The 15,468-nt window shown below is 45.6% G+C and overlaps 1 long non-coding RNA gene across 1 annotated transcript; it reads right to left on the reverse strand.

Annotated features, from left to right (window-relative positions):
- Positions 1 to 13,470: 13,470 nt before the first annotated feature.
- On the reverse strand, positions 13,471 to 14,632 carry LOC308057545. Its single transcript, XR_013925324.1, has 2 exons — positions 14,288 to 14,632; positions 13,471 to 13,805 (listed from the first exon to the last, which is right to left on the reverse strand). It is a non-coding gene; the product is annotated as an uncharacterized lncRNA (long non-coding RNA).
- Between the last annotated feature and the right edge of the window lie 836 nt (positions 14,633 to 15,468).

Below are 15,468 nucleotides of genomic sequence, written 5' to 3' on the forward strand. Positions count from 1 at the left end.
GGAAACTTTGCGTCGGGAAAAAGGAAAACAGGGGAGTAACAAAATCTTAAATAATTCATTACCAATAATCGTTTTTATTATCTGTTACATATTCTGCACAAGGCACTCCAGAAGCAGCCATGGCCCTCACGGAGCCTCCTGGCCAAAAGACTTCAGTGTTGAGGGCAAAGGCTGAAGAGTGCATGAAAGTGAGAGAGACACAGGGGCAAGCACTTGTCCCACCTTGTAACATCACTTGTCGGCATCTTCTCATCTGACCCCAGGCTGCAAAGGGTTGCAGCTCCGCTTGTAAATGACTGGGTACCATTACAGCGGTATTATCAAGCAACGAACAATGTTAGAGTAGCAAAAAGACACGGCTTTGCCCTCGGCTGGGGAGGCACACTGGGACAGCCTCCAGCGCCAGACCATTTTAAGCAAAACAATCACAAATACAATTAACTTTTTAGCTGACTTGTCTACAAAGAGGGAAAGGCTCCATACGATAAGCAGCACTCACTATTACTCTGCTGCAGAATTTAGTTCTTCCAGAGGTAATACACTCTGTTTTGCCAGCATCTAACAGCAAACCATGTAACACGAAGATGCGGAGTTAAGGTACCTGTAAATGCACTGGTTTTGTTTCCTGGCTTTTGTGCTTCCCAGGGCTGTCCTGTGTTGTGCAGCTCTGATATTTTCCAATGTTTTTATATTTGGATATAGTAATTGCTAACACAGAGCCTAAGGCTAGCAATCATAACATCTATTTACAACATGCACACTGGCTGTGTGCACCTGTTCCACCAGCCTCCCGTTTGCTTCAAACATGTCAGTCTCCCTGAGGACACGTTCAATGAGAAACCACCCCCCTACCCTGCAGAGCCCTGCTTTACTTGCTGCCAAGCCTCCTGCATCCCCCTGGGCAGATTACTTTTGGAAGGCTGGCCAGGGAATATTTACCAGCTATTGAATCAACAGAGTTCAGCCACATGCCAACATTTCATGCTGTTACCTAAACGGTGTCGGAACTCTCAGAACTCCATCAAAACAGAAGTGGTTTGCACTTTGGTATTAAAAGTTATGTCCAGGCCTGAACACCTCGTTGGGAGCTGGGCCACACAGCAGGCTCCTCTGGGCAAAGATTTCTTTTCTAAGCAGCCGTTATGCAAGTACCAATCTGTGAAAAAATTTTGAAACTCAAAGAGAGAGAACCTTGATTTGACATAGTGCTCTTGCTGCACGTTCCGTAGAAGGGAAGTCACCCACATCTCTAGATCTAATGGAAAGTAGGAAAGAGGCACCAAGTGCCAGGTTCTGCGTGTGGGCTGGGGCAATACCAAGCGCAGGCACAGGCTGGGCAGAGAATGGATGGAGAGCAGCCCTGAGGAGAAGGACTGTGGGGTGTTGGTGGATGAGAAGCTCAACTTGGCCCAGCAACGTGTGCTTGCAGCACAGAAAGCCAACCATGCCGTGGGCTACATCCCCAGCAGGGCGAGGGAGGGGATTCTCCCCCTCTGCTCTGCTCTGCTCTGCTCTCGTGAGACCCTCCCCGTGCAGTGCTGTGTCTTCTCTGAGGCCCTCAACATAAGAAAGACATGAAGCTGTTGGAGCAAGTCCAGAGGAGACCGTGGAGATGCTCAGAGGGCTGGAGCCCCTCTGCTGTGCAGACAGGCTGAGAGAGTTGGTTTTGTTCAGCCTGGAGAAGAAATGGCTCCAGGGAGACCTTAGAGCAGCTCCCAGTACCTGAAGGGACTGACAGGAAAGCTGGAGGGGTGTAGAGGGATTTTTAAAGGACCGAGGACATATGTTACCGTTGTCCAGGTTGGACAACCAAGGCCTGTTAGTTGAAGCTGCAGAGCAACTTTAAATTGTCCTTGGAACAAGCAGTGTGAGAAATAAAGCAAGCTATGCACGAACAAGAAGCCAGGTGCAGAGCAAGTCCTGGGAACCGCAGAATCGACACACTCATTGGCACACTCTGATCAGGTGCCTGCAGCATGTGACACGGGTGCCCGCATGGCCAGAGTCTTTTATCCAATCACCTGTGTGTAAAGTCGGGTGGGCGGCCGGTTTAAGTTATAAATGCGACCTGTTTGTTTAATAAAGTGAGCACGGCATGTAGCCATATTGGTGTGATTGTCGTGAATTGGCTGACTCTCCACGGGGGACCTTCTTCGCCTGGTGTCACCCGTCTGGAGATGCACCAGGATCCCTGGAGCTCCTGACCCCCCCCAACCCTCCCATCTGTTGCCCTCATCCCCACTCCCAAGCAGTGCAAGTATGTCCCAAAAGGCGTTGCCTCCAGTTAATGGCGAGAGGAGAAAAGAGACCGCTATAAACTTGTAGGATGTGTCAGGGCAGCGACTGTTACAGGCAGGTTTAAAGAAACACGCATGGAGGGGCCCTTGGTACTCTGGAGGCAGAGGGGACTGCACATGCAGGTGGGGAGGCCGGGGGAAAATGCTAATGAGTGAGAGGTGGTTAGCAGCAGTCAGAAGCTGCTGATTATCCCACGCTCCAGCTTGTTCTCAGGAGAGCTGGGAAACTCTCTCTTTGATCCTCCTGCATTTCATCTGATAATTGGATGGGGGTTCCAGATGTTATTGCTGAGCATTTCAGAGAGCTGATGCAAAGACATATCTTGAATCAAGGGGCCTTGGACAATCCCAGAGGTATTTTCAGTGCTTTGCTAAAGGAGTGGGACACCATTCACCTTCTTGTCCCTGTTGAGTTATTGCTAGGGTTCATTTGTATTGTCCCCTGAATGGCCTTTTCTTTACCATATACATCCATAAGCTTCCACCCTTTTTTACTCAAGTTTCACAGAGAACAGAGCTGAATCTTTATTTCCTTCTGCTTAGAAGAGCTTTGAATTGGATTGAGTTTGTGTGTCATTGCTGCAGCTCTGTATGACTATTTCAATAAATGGATTTACTGATTTAGTGGCATTTAGTGGTAGCGACTGCAGCAGCAAGTCTGAAGATGCCTCCAAGAACATCAATGGAAAGGGAATTTTGAATTTGTCATTGCAAATATGCATGTTGAAAGCCTGATTCTGGCACCTAGATCTTTTCATGAACAGTACATCCAACCAAAGCAAAACACCTTGAAATACAAAGATGTAGGTTTTGTAATAAGTTGCTCATTGATGGGCCACAGATCAAGGTTTTAGCAGAAATCAGCTGGGGAAGATTTTTCCTGTCTATTCCAGGAGGAGACAAATCCAATCCCAAAACGCCTGGTCTGACAGAAGCTCAGATTACAGACTGTCATTGCAGGTTTCTTTGGATTTCCAGAATTTCTCCTGTGGCACAGTACTGGATGAATGGAGAATGACAGAGACTGAGAAAGGTCTGTTGGCTTGAAAAAAAGTTACAACAGTTATCAGCGTAGTTAAAGTACTGTAGGTGTAACAGCATGATCTCTATTATTATTCCAAAGAATAATGCCTTTCCCCAGTTGAGTAACACAAATAAGATCAGAAAAGTGCCTCTTTTGGAAAAGCATCCCGAGTGGGAGTTATGCAGTATGAAATGGCTGTATAATTTTAATGGTAAATTTCTTAGTGCAGACAAGCCCCGCTCTTGTAACAGTCCCGGGGCATGTCACAGAAGAGGGCATTAGTGTTACTAAAGGGCCAACAGTCTTCTAGGGAAATGTTTTCCATAATCAGCTATAATGTGAAATTATACAGTGCCTAGATACCATAGTGACATAGATAGATAGATGGGATGTGTCAGCTACTCCCTGTAACAACGTCTTGAAGATCTCTTTATGGATGAAAACACCCAGTCACACACTTATCGTCAAGGCTTGTAGCTCCAGATGGAAGAAAAAGCTGCATTCACCCAGGCATGCCCATTCTTGTCTGTTTTACTTGGCGGTTGACCACGGGCACTGCATGGAGCCGTGTCCACTTCCAGGACTGCTGATAAGCAGGAGACTGGGACCCATCATCCCTGTGTTCTCATGAGGCAGAACAAGAGCACAGAGGGGAGAGAGTGTCTCTGTCCTCTGTAAAATGTTGTGTTTGCCTCCTGAGATAAAGGTTAAAATGCACAGAAGAATCCTCAGCAAGGGGTACCAAAGGTAACATCTCTGGTGGTGCTGAGACACCCAGGGAACAGGGATGGGAACCTCTCAGCCCTGAGCCACTCTGGAGTTACGGTTGAGGAGGCAAGTGGTGGAATCTAAAACTGGTTCACACTGCAGAGTCTGTGAACGCACTATGGGTACCACAGTCCTTGACTTCTTGAATACGAGCTCTGCTCTGCAAAGAATGTGACAGGAAGCAAATACTGAGGAATTTTCAGTATGGATGGCTGGGAGTTAAACAGACTTCTGTGCTGATCTCCATAATCAAGGGCAGGCTGTCTTGCTCCTGCAGCTGAGATTTGGGGCTGGTTTTATGCATTTTTTTGGGAATCTTTTTTTCTTAGATGATGTGAATCTTCATGTCTGGGCACTGGAGCACAAGCTGTTTCTAGTAGGTCATGCAGATCTCTTTCCCTGCTTTGTCTTGATACAGGTGTTCCAGCTGCTGAAGCCATTTTGGGGCTTTCATGCAGCAGGGGCTGCCATCAGCTCAAAGTGAAGATAAAACTGCACTGCTGAACGGGTCTAAAATGTGCAAAAAGGTGTGGGGCATGCACAAAACTGTATCTTAGTTTGAACGATGTGCTTGCTTGCTTATTTTCCTGCCACCACAATAAGCAGGATGGGGCCTATGCCTGTGCTTGATGAGACTCCTCCAAAGAAACCCCCTTGGTGATTCATTTAGTTTAAACCCCTTTTTCTCTCAGTAGAATTAAGGATCTGGACAGATGTCAGCCGTTTTGGAAAGGACTCCTGAGTTGCTGTCCCAGAGTTGGCCTTACGACTTCTAGTATCTAGAACCTCCTCCTAGTGTACCACACCAGACGTCCTGACAGCAACAGCATAGGGTTTTTCTCTTTTTCTCCTGCTGTGAACAAAATAGTTATTTCTAAGTATTTTCCAAAGAGTTTAGATGAACAATTTTAGGCATCAGGCATCAGGGTGTTTCTTCTGTGAGGATGGAAGCAAACGGTAGGGGCATATGCAGACTATGAGCATTAGCCATGGGGACCAGGAAACTAAGGGAGTGAAGGGAGGAGAAAGAATGGAGGCTCAGCCCAGAATAAAGTGGATATAACATCCCTAACCAAGCCCATTTACCTGGATTTGCACTGTGTCCTGGGCTTCTCAAGGTTGACGCTAATAGGGTCACATTCATGTTACAGAGAGAAATGAGTGGCCTGGTTTGCATTACTGTATTTCATGAAGCAAACTACAAATCTGATCAGAATGAGGTATAAAATTGCAGATGTATATAGCCTCTCTGTGTGTGTGTGTTTATGTGCACGTGTGTACAAACACACAGATTACTTCCAAGAAGCACAATGTATTTGTGGTAGTCTGAAGGTTAATCCAGACTGGGACTTGATTTCCATATTCATTCACTGAGAACCCATACAATCTTTGTAGTAAACAACAAAACCCCCAAATATATTGGAACAATGAGCATTCCTGCAGTCAAATACAGCAAATTCCCTGATGAGTTATGCTAGGTCTACTCTCTCAGGTATTAGCAGGAGAGAGAGGGAGAATCTTGCACTCAAAAACTTAAAGATCCATAAAGATGTTCTTTTTTTTAGCAAGTAATAATTCTTTGGAAATTAAGGCTATTTAAAAGCAATACCATCCCAATAAATGCATTCAGTTACTTTGTCAAGACAATTTTATATTTGTTTCCTATGATGTTGCCATGTGCATCCTAATCAGTGTTTTGCTGTAATTGTAATTAGAGACCATACCTCAGAGGCAGACTCCTTAAAAACTGAATGAAAGTAGCAAGCAGTGGGTGGTAACAGAACTGAGTGTCTTCTGCATATTTACAATGGATTAGGCTTTTTTATTTGAGGGTCAGTGCAGCCTTAACCTATATGCAGTGGTTTATGGCTAATGCCAGCATTGCTTCTGGGTGCAAAGCACGTGTGAGAAATTTCTGCATGCTTGATGTACTTAAAAGGGAAGACAGGAACTTAAGAAGATCTCTTTCCTGCCCTACTCATTTTCCATAATTGGCCCCAACTTCCTCCTAAGTCTTTTCCAGGTAGTGAAAAATGAAATGTGTGTTGGAACCCAGCTTTTTGCCCCTTCAGCTGTTGGCACATCTGTTCATCTGCTGAGGATGAGATGCACGTTACCATATGGCTGAAATGTTAGCGACTGAATTTCTGATGACTGCTTCCATAAAGCCAAACTAATGTTTCAGCAGCATGTCTCTTACCAATTGATATGCACAGAACCTCAGGTTTGATATTTTAGCTCTTCCTCTCTTTTTCAGGGCACAAAAAAAGAGAAAAATTAGCCTTCTTGTTTACCCAGAATCTATTCTCTGAGTGCACATGCCCGTGCATCTCTGTGTGTCTGTGTCTAACACGGGATGGCCCTTGGTGCCAGGCTGTCACTACTACTGCGTGTGTCAAGTGCTACAGGACTGTAACTGTTCCCCTCATTTTATCCGCAGCTATGGCTAACTCTGTGCTACAGACAACAGACGAAAGGAATAGTTTTTGCAAACAGCACAATGTTCAAAATGCCTTTTTATCCTTTTCTTTTGGTGCAAAACTTTAAACTTTTTGACTATGTACAGAGTAGTTTTCTAAGTGTGTGCTGACAACGTATTTATTTGCATGTGTGCCTGTTGAGTGTGAAGAGTGAGTGAAAATGCTTTGTGCCATGTCTGGATGCAGATTAGTTTTGGCTAGGAAAAGGAAGATGTATGACAAACAAAATCTTTTTCTCCTGTTGTGAACAAAATAGTTATTTCTAAGTATTTTCCAAAGAGTTTAGATGAACAATTTTAGGCATCAGGCATGAAAATTATGCGCAAACTGCATGCTCTGACATTTCTGCATTTGCTGCTTGTGGTGCATTGTGGCTCATAATTACTTGGTTTTGCTCAGTGACTGAGCTATTGAACTTGAGAGAAACAGAGCTATAGAAATCTATAGTATGAGATGGAGATGAATGAAGAGTGTGAGCACCTGAAGAGCAGTACTTCCGCGCTCTGCTTTACAGAGATGTTTTCTCTCTGTTTCATGAGTGAAGAACCTGAGTCTGGAGTCACTAGGTGAATTGCTGCCGTCACACAGTGATGCAAAATAGGCAGAAATAGAAATGGGAATGCCTGACTCCACATGTAGAAAAGTTCAGGTTTGGAAGTCTGACAAACAAATAAAAGTTGGTGCTAACTAGTTGCAGCAGGCAGCTTCTCTTGTCCACAAGCATGCTGCATTTGCTATGAGGCAATGCAAAGGAAGGAGCAGGAAAGTTGCTCATCTTCCAAGGAACTCAAATCCCCATGAGAAGATTCAAACGTGTAAATGCCTGCTTACATATTTTTTTTGAAATTCCCTTTACTTAGTTTTTGTTATTCTTTTCTTAATCTCATCTAAGTTTTTGTTTGATTTAAGCACTCTGTTGCAGTGTAGTCACAGCAACAAGTTTACTTCATTGAGTCTCTTTTTTAGGAATGTAAGATTTAAAAGAAAAGAAAAACAAATTCAGACAAGATAAGCCTTCATGTGGTCCTGACCCAGCATTTATTCATAGTCATGGAGGAGGTGTGAGTGAGGAGTGAGCGCAAAGTTGTTCATGTGCATTTGTCTCCTTGAGTTCACTGGAGGCTCTGCTTGTGCCTGTGACTGTTTGTAGGTATGCCTTTGAGTATGTTGTGTCCAAATACGATGTACATGGTAGAAGAGACCATGTAAGAGTTCTGGTCACAGTGACACTGAAGTTACAGTTGCCTGCCTGTACCGGCGTTGATCTAGGTAGTCCATGAAACAATCACAGAGAAAGCACAGCAGCACAAACTTCAGTGAGAATTCCCTACACAAACGTAGGTACGCGTTGATGGAGCTCCTATGTGATGTCTTCTCAGAGTACCAGTGTTAATTTAGGAACATTGAACTATGGCAGACGGGCACTTGCAGTCATATCTGAAACTGCAGTATAGACACAGCTCTGACTAGGGCCTATCTGTACACAGTTTCACATTGCTGTAACAGTAATTGTTCAGAAACATTCCTAGCGGCATTTGCACAGCTCTCTCCTGGGGTGCAGTTTCACTAGTGAAGAGGTGATGCATGCTCATCCCACCATTAGTAGGGCAGTGACTACACTACATCAGTTTCTAGAAGAGGAGAATAAGAACAATACAAAACCTGTCTGCAGAGATGCCCAGTGAACGATTTAAAGACTTTTGAACGTGTCAGCTCTAATTAATGTGTTTGACAGCTGTAAGCCAGCTCAGGTGGTGTGTACTTTAGCACCCCCTAAATTGGTCAAGGCATGTTCCACCTAGTGTTTAATTTGATCTTTCTAGCATGTATTAAAAGCAGTCACACCTTGATTGCACTAGACTCTTCTGAAACACTACTTCCAAAGGAGTAGCTAACAAGGTTCACCTGCCTATCCTAAAAAAAGTGCTGTTTGTCCACATTTGTATATGCATGTGAATTAAGGGAGAGACCCATGGCTTATTTGTCTGTGGCACTGTTTGATGTTGGGATGGCATGCCTAATGTTATCATCTTTCCAATGGTCACAATTTTTTAATTGTTTTAACCCAGCAACAGATTCCAACCATACCCAGATTCTTGGGTAACCAGTTTTTCAGTGTATCTTTTTGTTACTGTGATTGTAGGAGGGAAGGCAGGCGGGAAGTTAGGGAAGTGGAGTAGCACAGAGTATATACACAAGTGTTGGGACACAGCCAAGCTTTAGATTAATACGTGACTGTCGTTTCACCATCTTTTGATACACTGAGTTTTTCTGAGCAGTGGTGCAGAGTGGAGTAGCACAAACAAAGGCTTTAAGGGAAAGAGAGAATCTGGTGGAGGCTTTCTTCTGCATTACATCTCTGGTATCTCAAGTCTTTCACAACAGTTATGAATTAGCAATAAATAACCTCTGAGGACAGAGGAATAGAGAAGGATGCATTTTTAATTGCAGGATGCACAAAGAAGTATAGTAAATGCAGAGAGAAGTACAGGGAAGCTGTCCAGCAACTGGGACTCCAAAGGGGGCAGCTCTTGCCTTACAATGGTCAGAGAGAACAGTTACTATAACAGCAGCTTTGATACTTAAAGCCTTATTCCATTAGTGATTTCTGTAAATGTGTTTTTTACATCATAGAGACATCACTTGAGTGTAGCTAAACTTGTTGTTTCCCAAAACCTTTGCAGAGAAGGGCAATCTCTTGCTCTGTTGTGGAGGACTAGAACACTGGAGTGTCACGTCAGTAAAAACTTGCTGTTGGTTTTAAGAGAAATCGGATTGTGCCCTTTAAACTTCTTGTACAGATCTCAAGGTTGATTCTGATCTACATAACCCCAAGACAGCTGAACTTCAACCAGTAAGGAAGAGCGGCGCATCAGTCCTCCTACCATCTCATAGGTTTTCCAGTGCCATGTCCTTTGACAGCACATCACAAAGCAAAATGGTCACTTGGTGCACAGCCAGCCTCCCAGGGCAGTTGCAGGGTGATTCTTGCTGTGCAGTATGTGCAGCAGCGTACAAAGGTCTCTAAGCTGTGGGCCAGGTGACTGTTTACAGTGTAACCAGTATACCAAGTCAGAGAGAGAACAGAAAACGCGTTCCCTGCATGTGAAGTTATTCATGATTTAGAAGAATGGAGCAGCTAGTTTAGAGTTAGTCCTTGTCTCCCAGATAAAACTTCCTTCACTTCTCCCCGACATTTAATTCCTCTAGGGTTAGAGTACTGATCTACTGAGACTGGTCACACAGCTATACAGGGCACTTGTAGGGAAGGTGGTTTGGAGAAGACATTTTGTGAAAATAGTTTGATGAGGAGAGAGTTCCTTAAAGCACCATTGACCACCCCCAACCCTGACCACGCCCAACGTCTGACCCTAAACCCGACCCCGACGTCTAACCCTAACCGGCGCCTAACCCTAACCAAGCGCTCCAAGCGCGCGGCTGCAGTACCCAATTCCTGGCCGCCAGGTGGCAGCAGCGCCCCACCAGCCCCGTGCTGAGCACGGGCCGCGCGAGCACTGGGCGGGGTCTCAGCCCAGTTTACGCCACCGGAGCCCGGGAGTGCCCGCTGCGGCTGCGGGGTGCCCTGCGCTCTGCCCTTCGACCACTCGCAGCCCAGCCGCTATTACCCGTTGCCTCCGTACTAAAAAGCACCCGCGTGGTTCGAGTGGCTAAATCCTTTGCATCTGACAGCTTTACAGTTGGGTGGCTCTTTCTGCCCGTGCCCCCGGCCCACCAGGAGGGAGCAGCAGCAGCATGGGGAACCCCTGGCACAAGGTGCAGGGGGGGCGGTGCATGGTGGGGCCCTACGGATAAGCCCCGGCGATTGCTGTTGTTCCAGGAGAAATTTAAACAGATGCGGGTACCACTGGGCTTGCTTTAGTCACAACTCAGAGCCGGGCTGCCACCTCAGCGAGTGGCAGGAGCAAAGGGATACAGCACGGCTTAGATATGCTTCTCAAACCGTTGGGATACAGCACGGCTTAGATATGCTTCTCAAACCATTGGGATACAGCACGGCTTAGATATGCTTCTCAAACCGTTAGTCAACGTCTGAAGTTTTTAGGAGTTTCCTTTGGTCCTGTCAGTTCTGCAAATCCATCACCTGACTGTCCCAGGTGATTCATCTCCTCAGTTCCAGGCTGCTCCTCAGATCTTGATCTTCTTTCTGCCTGCTTTAACTCACACACTCCTTCGAGTACACTTAAGTCTTTGAACAAGCAATTACTATTCCAGTAGACAAATTTTTCCAAAAACACCTGAATTTGAGAACACCTGTGTACACAACTTGATCATCTGTTGTTTCTCTGCTCTCCCACTGATTAACTGGACTGGGCTTTAAACCAGCCTTGGATTAGGGCTACACTAGGGACAAGGCGTGGTTCTGCCACTTAGCTGCTTCAGCACTTCACATTTCCTAATTCAAAATACTTTTTCTCTAACAGACAACACAGAACAAAATGCTAAGACTCCAGGTGTTACAACAAACAAAAAAGCCCCAAACCCTAAACAGTGCCTCTGAACTGTTTCCCTTTCCATCCAACGAGTGGAAACTTCCTCAGTAAATGACAAGTGTCCATGACCACCCAAGTGACCTGTGCTTACTGAGCAGGAAAGCAAACAATACCTTTTCAGCTGGCACATGTATCCAAATATATACCCAAAGAAACTCCGTCAGCGTAACTTGCAAAGAGCCCTGCGATCTTACAGCCTTACCTGTAGTGAGTGCCCCTCTAGGGAACTGCAGAGCTGTGGACTCTCAGACGTACTGGAGCACATCTCTTGCCTGCCTGAAACGTTCAGGAGGCTCTCGGATATCCAGGCAGCAGCAGAAAGCGTTCTGATTTTACAGCAAGGCTGACCACACTGGCGAGTTTTCTTTTGCATGCTCACGCCTGGAAGCCAAACCAGAACAGCTGCACACACAGCAGAGCAATTACTCAGCACACCTACACCAACAGAGCTCTCCTAAAGCACACCTGGAGCCATTCATACCCCAAGTCAACATCTACAGCGGAACTTGGCCACAAGCTTTGACACAATGTCATTTTGCGGTCAAACTGGTGCACATCAAAAAATTAGTAAAACGCACCTCCTTCTCTGCCACGTCAGGTATCGTGCTCCTTTAGTTCAGCTGTAACTGTTACATTATTTCCCAAATGCAAAGCCAAACAGAGCAAATATAACCACAGCATGCTCCTTAAAAAGCAACTCTGCACAGGCAACCGTTCATTGTGTGTGACCAAGGGAAGATGTGACCACGGCCCTTCAAACTTTCGGGATGCCTAGGCAGGACTAAACGGTGCTTGCAAACAAAGAACATGCCTGCTCGTTAAGACAGGCTGGTCAAGTTTACCACCAAAACTCTACGTCAGCATTTGCCACCCCTGTCCAGCTTTGGGTAGCCAGAGCTGCACTCGGATCACTTGAAAGCGTCTCCCAGTAGCGGCCAGTACTAAGCTCAGAACTGTACCTCCCTGACACCTGCATGGAGGAAAACTCAGACTGTGCCCCCTTCTCCTTAAGGTGCCTTAGAGCTTGTGACAGGAATTTCATCCACTGCTTGGAAAAGCTCCAAGGTTGCAGCTTAAGGGAACCAGAGTTCCCTGGGTCTCAGAGTAATTCCAGAGCTAAAGCGGTGACAGACATCAGCTCTAGGTCAGATGATACATGCCAGCACTCACCACTGACCCAGGGTGGCAACCTGCTCCCATCCGCTACCTCCTGACCTAGGAAGCCCCTTAGGGAATTACAGCAGCAGTTTGCCAATGGAAAAACCACAACAGCACGACACGGTGACTCAAAGATCTAAAATAGACCCCTTGCGCCTACAGAAACTGGTGCTAAAAACACAACAGGTGAATGAGAGAACATTAACTGCCATGACTGATACTAGAGCAAACCTCACTGGGCACTTAAGGAGAACAGCAAAACAAGAATAGTAGCAAAAGCCTGCGTGCCCAGGACTGTAATAAAAGAAAAAACCCTGCCTGGAGATTGTTATGAGCACAAGTAATACACATCCTCTTCAGTTGCGATCTGAGTTAAGACTGAAAACAAATATCACAACACACCCATACTGATTAGTTGCAACAGCTCGCCTCTCACCATGTCTGTTATGGGTCACAGGTTCTCCCGCTTGTCTCAGCTACGTTGGGCACCAGTTGCTGTGGCTGGAGCCCAACTCAGGCAGCCTCACACAGGGCACCCGCTGCTGCAGCACAAGCAAGCTATCAGGCTGCAATAAGGCTTTTACCATCAGTCAGATTCTACTGTCTGTGCTGTTTCTCCTTCCTCCAGGGATCGGATCGGATCGGATCGGATCAGATCCCCTCTCCCACACTCCTCAGGGCTATTTAACTACTTAGCGGGAACGAGCTACAGCTGCTCATCATCCATGTCCCTCAACCCACTGCCTTGGAGGCAAGGTCACAGCTGCATGTTATCAATACTCATCAACCCTCTGCCTTCACTCCTCTGCACTCCAAGAAATTGCGGGGAAGACAGTGACAGAAACCTGTGTTGGAACTAAGTGCCTGGTCAATGCCTCCAAGTAACAGCAGCTGTGACATCCAGACAGACTGTGAAGGGACAGATGGATCCAAGAATTAAATTAGGGAATGAGGTAAGTAAAAGGCACAGAGAAACAGAGACCTCTGAGTTCTGGAGAGTATATTTTGATGTACCCAATTTCTGGTTTTGTGGCTCAGAAAGAACAGAGCCCAGGTTTTGTCGCAGCAGTTATATGGCTGCAAAGGGAAGGCGAGAGCCAGCAGCAGAACTTCCTGGAACCTTCTGTGTAGGAGCAGCGGCCAGACGTTTTCAGTTTCGGAGCAGGGCTCCGTGGGAGTGACAAAGTGAGGGGACTGTTTTGTGGCCGAGAAGGAAAACCATGACACCACCATACAGGAAGCAATTCCATTTTAATAGTCTCCAAAGTGTCACGGTTCGAAAGGAAGAACAATAGGGTAAGAGCACGAATATGCAGCCAATACCGACAGAAGCAGCGTTGGTAAGCTTCTCAATATTGCTTTTTGGTATTTCACAGGGAAAAACATTGAGCCTAATATTTCTCATCTGTAGAGTTCTTGGGGGCTTTGGGGAGAAGGAAACTGACACTCTTACTAGGTTGTCTGAGAATCACAGTTTACGGTTACTCAATGTCTTCTGGTCTCACAGGATGAGGCAGAGGTATAATTGATTTCTTCTCTGTAACTCTGCAAAGAGCTTTCCTCGTACCTATGGCAAAAGAAAATAATGCTATTATGAAAGACAGTCATTGCACAAAGCCACGTTAAGTGACTTCTCTATTATGTTAAGATCATTTTTCAAGAAGATTTCCTAGAATATCTTGAGTTGCAAGTGACCCATAAGGATTCATCAAGTCCAACTCCATGCTCCTTGCGGGACTACCTGAAACTAAACCATATGACTAAAAACATCCTCCAGATGCTCCCTAAGCTCTTGACAGGTTTGGTGCCCTGACTGAACGCCCTTTCAGTGGATAAGATTTTCCTAATGTCCAACCTGAACTTCCCCTGACGCAGCTTCATTCCGTTTCCTGCAATCAAGTTTCCTAACTGATGTACTCTTCAGTAGGAAAAGCTATCTAAAGCAGAATACAGAATCCCATTCATCAACGACTATCTGAACTTGTACAGGCCCAGGAACCCTCAACACAAGAACCTTTCCATTCAACTTAAGGCACAACAACCACTTACCGTAAGCATCTTCATCTGGCTCTCCACTGCTAGCAGAGTAGCGCTCCGATAGTGTCCGGTACACACGGTAGCCGAGCTGCTTATACATATTTACTGCAACCCGATTTGATACTCTCACAAAGAGATCGACGAAAAATCCACCCTTTCTTTGGAAACATAAAACCAAAGAAAAACCACAGTAAGGAACAGCAGGTGAATGTATTGCTAAATAACCCATAACTTGTAATCTGACCAAGAGCAGGTCTGATGATGTCATATGCTAATCAAACACCTTTCACACTGCAGTAACAGATGCACTCCTTTCCCAAGGGACAAATCTGGTATAAGTTCAGATTTTATTCTATTTTTGTCATATAACCATTCTTTTATACCAGCCTGTAGGTTCAAAGTTATGAACAGAAAGAACAGGGCAAGCTAAGCACTCGCACAGGTCTCATACACATAAGAAATCTTTCATTTAAAAAAAAAATAATCTAAAAATCCACATTTTCAATTGCATTGGCTTAGGGACTGCCTCCTTCAATGTGTGTGGCAGGGGGCAGTGGCGGAACGGGTCACAAAGTTCAGTCACCTAACACAAGGCAGCCCTTCTCACAAGGCAGATTCCTCAATGTGCAATTTTCCCATTTTACCGATTACAATGGGGTTGCCCTACCACCATGAGTTCAGGACATTTCCCTGTGGGTTCATTTGATGCTCAATTAAATCTTCAGCAAGTACAAGCAGCCAAGCATGACAAAAAGTAAGCTAAGGTACTGTCTGCCATACAGAATGGGTTCCAAGGCTGCCTGCAGGAACTGCAAAAATCTCACGATCACTGAACAAGCACGCTGGAGACCCTACGGGAAAGTGTTGACCCTCCATGAAACTCTCTTGCTGTCAAGACAAGGACCTTTTTCTATACAGTATCTCTATTAGAATTCAGGCTACATGCGGCGAATGAAGAGACGGGCCGCAGCTTGATGCAAGCAAATGTCAATTTATTGTACAGAAGCACGAGTTTATATACACTTTCAGAAGCTGCGCGTTTGAAACAGATTGGTTCTTGAAGCTAAGCCTTGCAGACTAGGCAATCCCTGATTGGTGGTTAGCTGCCATCAATTAACCTCAAGGTGTTACCTTTCCTTGGCGCCATCCTTGGCGCCATCCGTCTCCCACCCCCCTGTGCTCTGCAAACATGC

This window comes from Falco punctatus, assembly GCF_963210335.1.
Source record: "Falco punctatus genome assembly, contig: scaffold_22, whole genome shotgun sequence".
NCBI lineage: Eukaryota > Metazoa > Chordata > Aves > Falconiformes > Falconidae > Falco > Falco punctatus.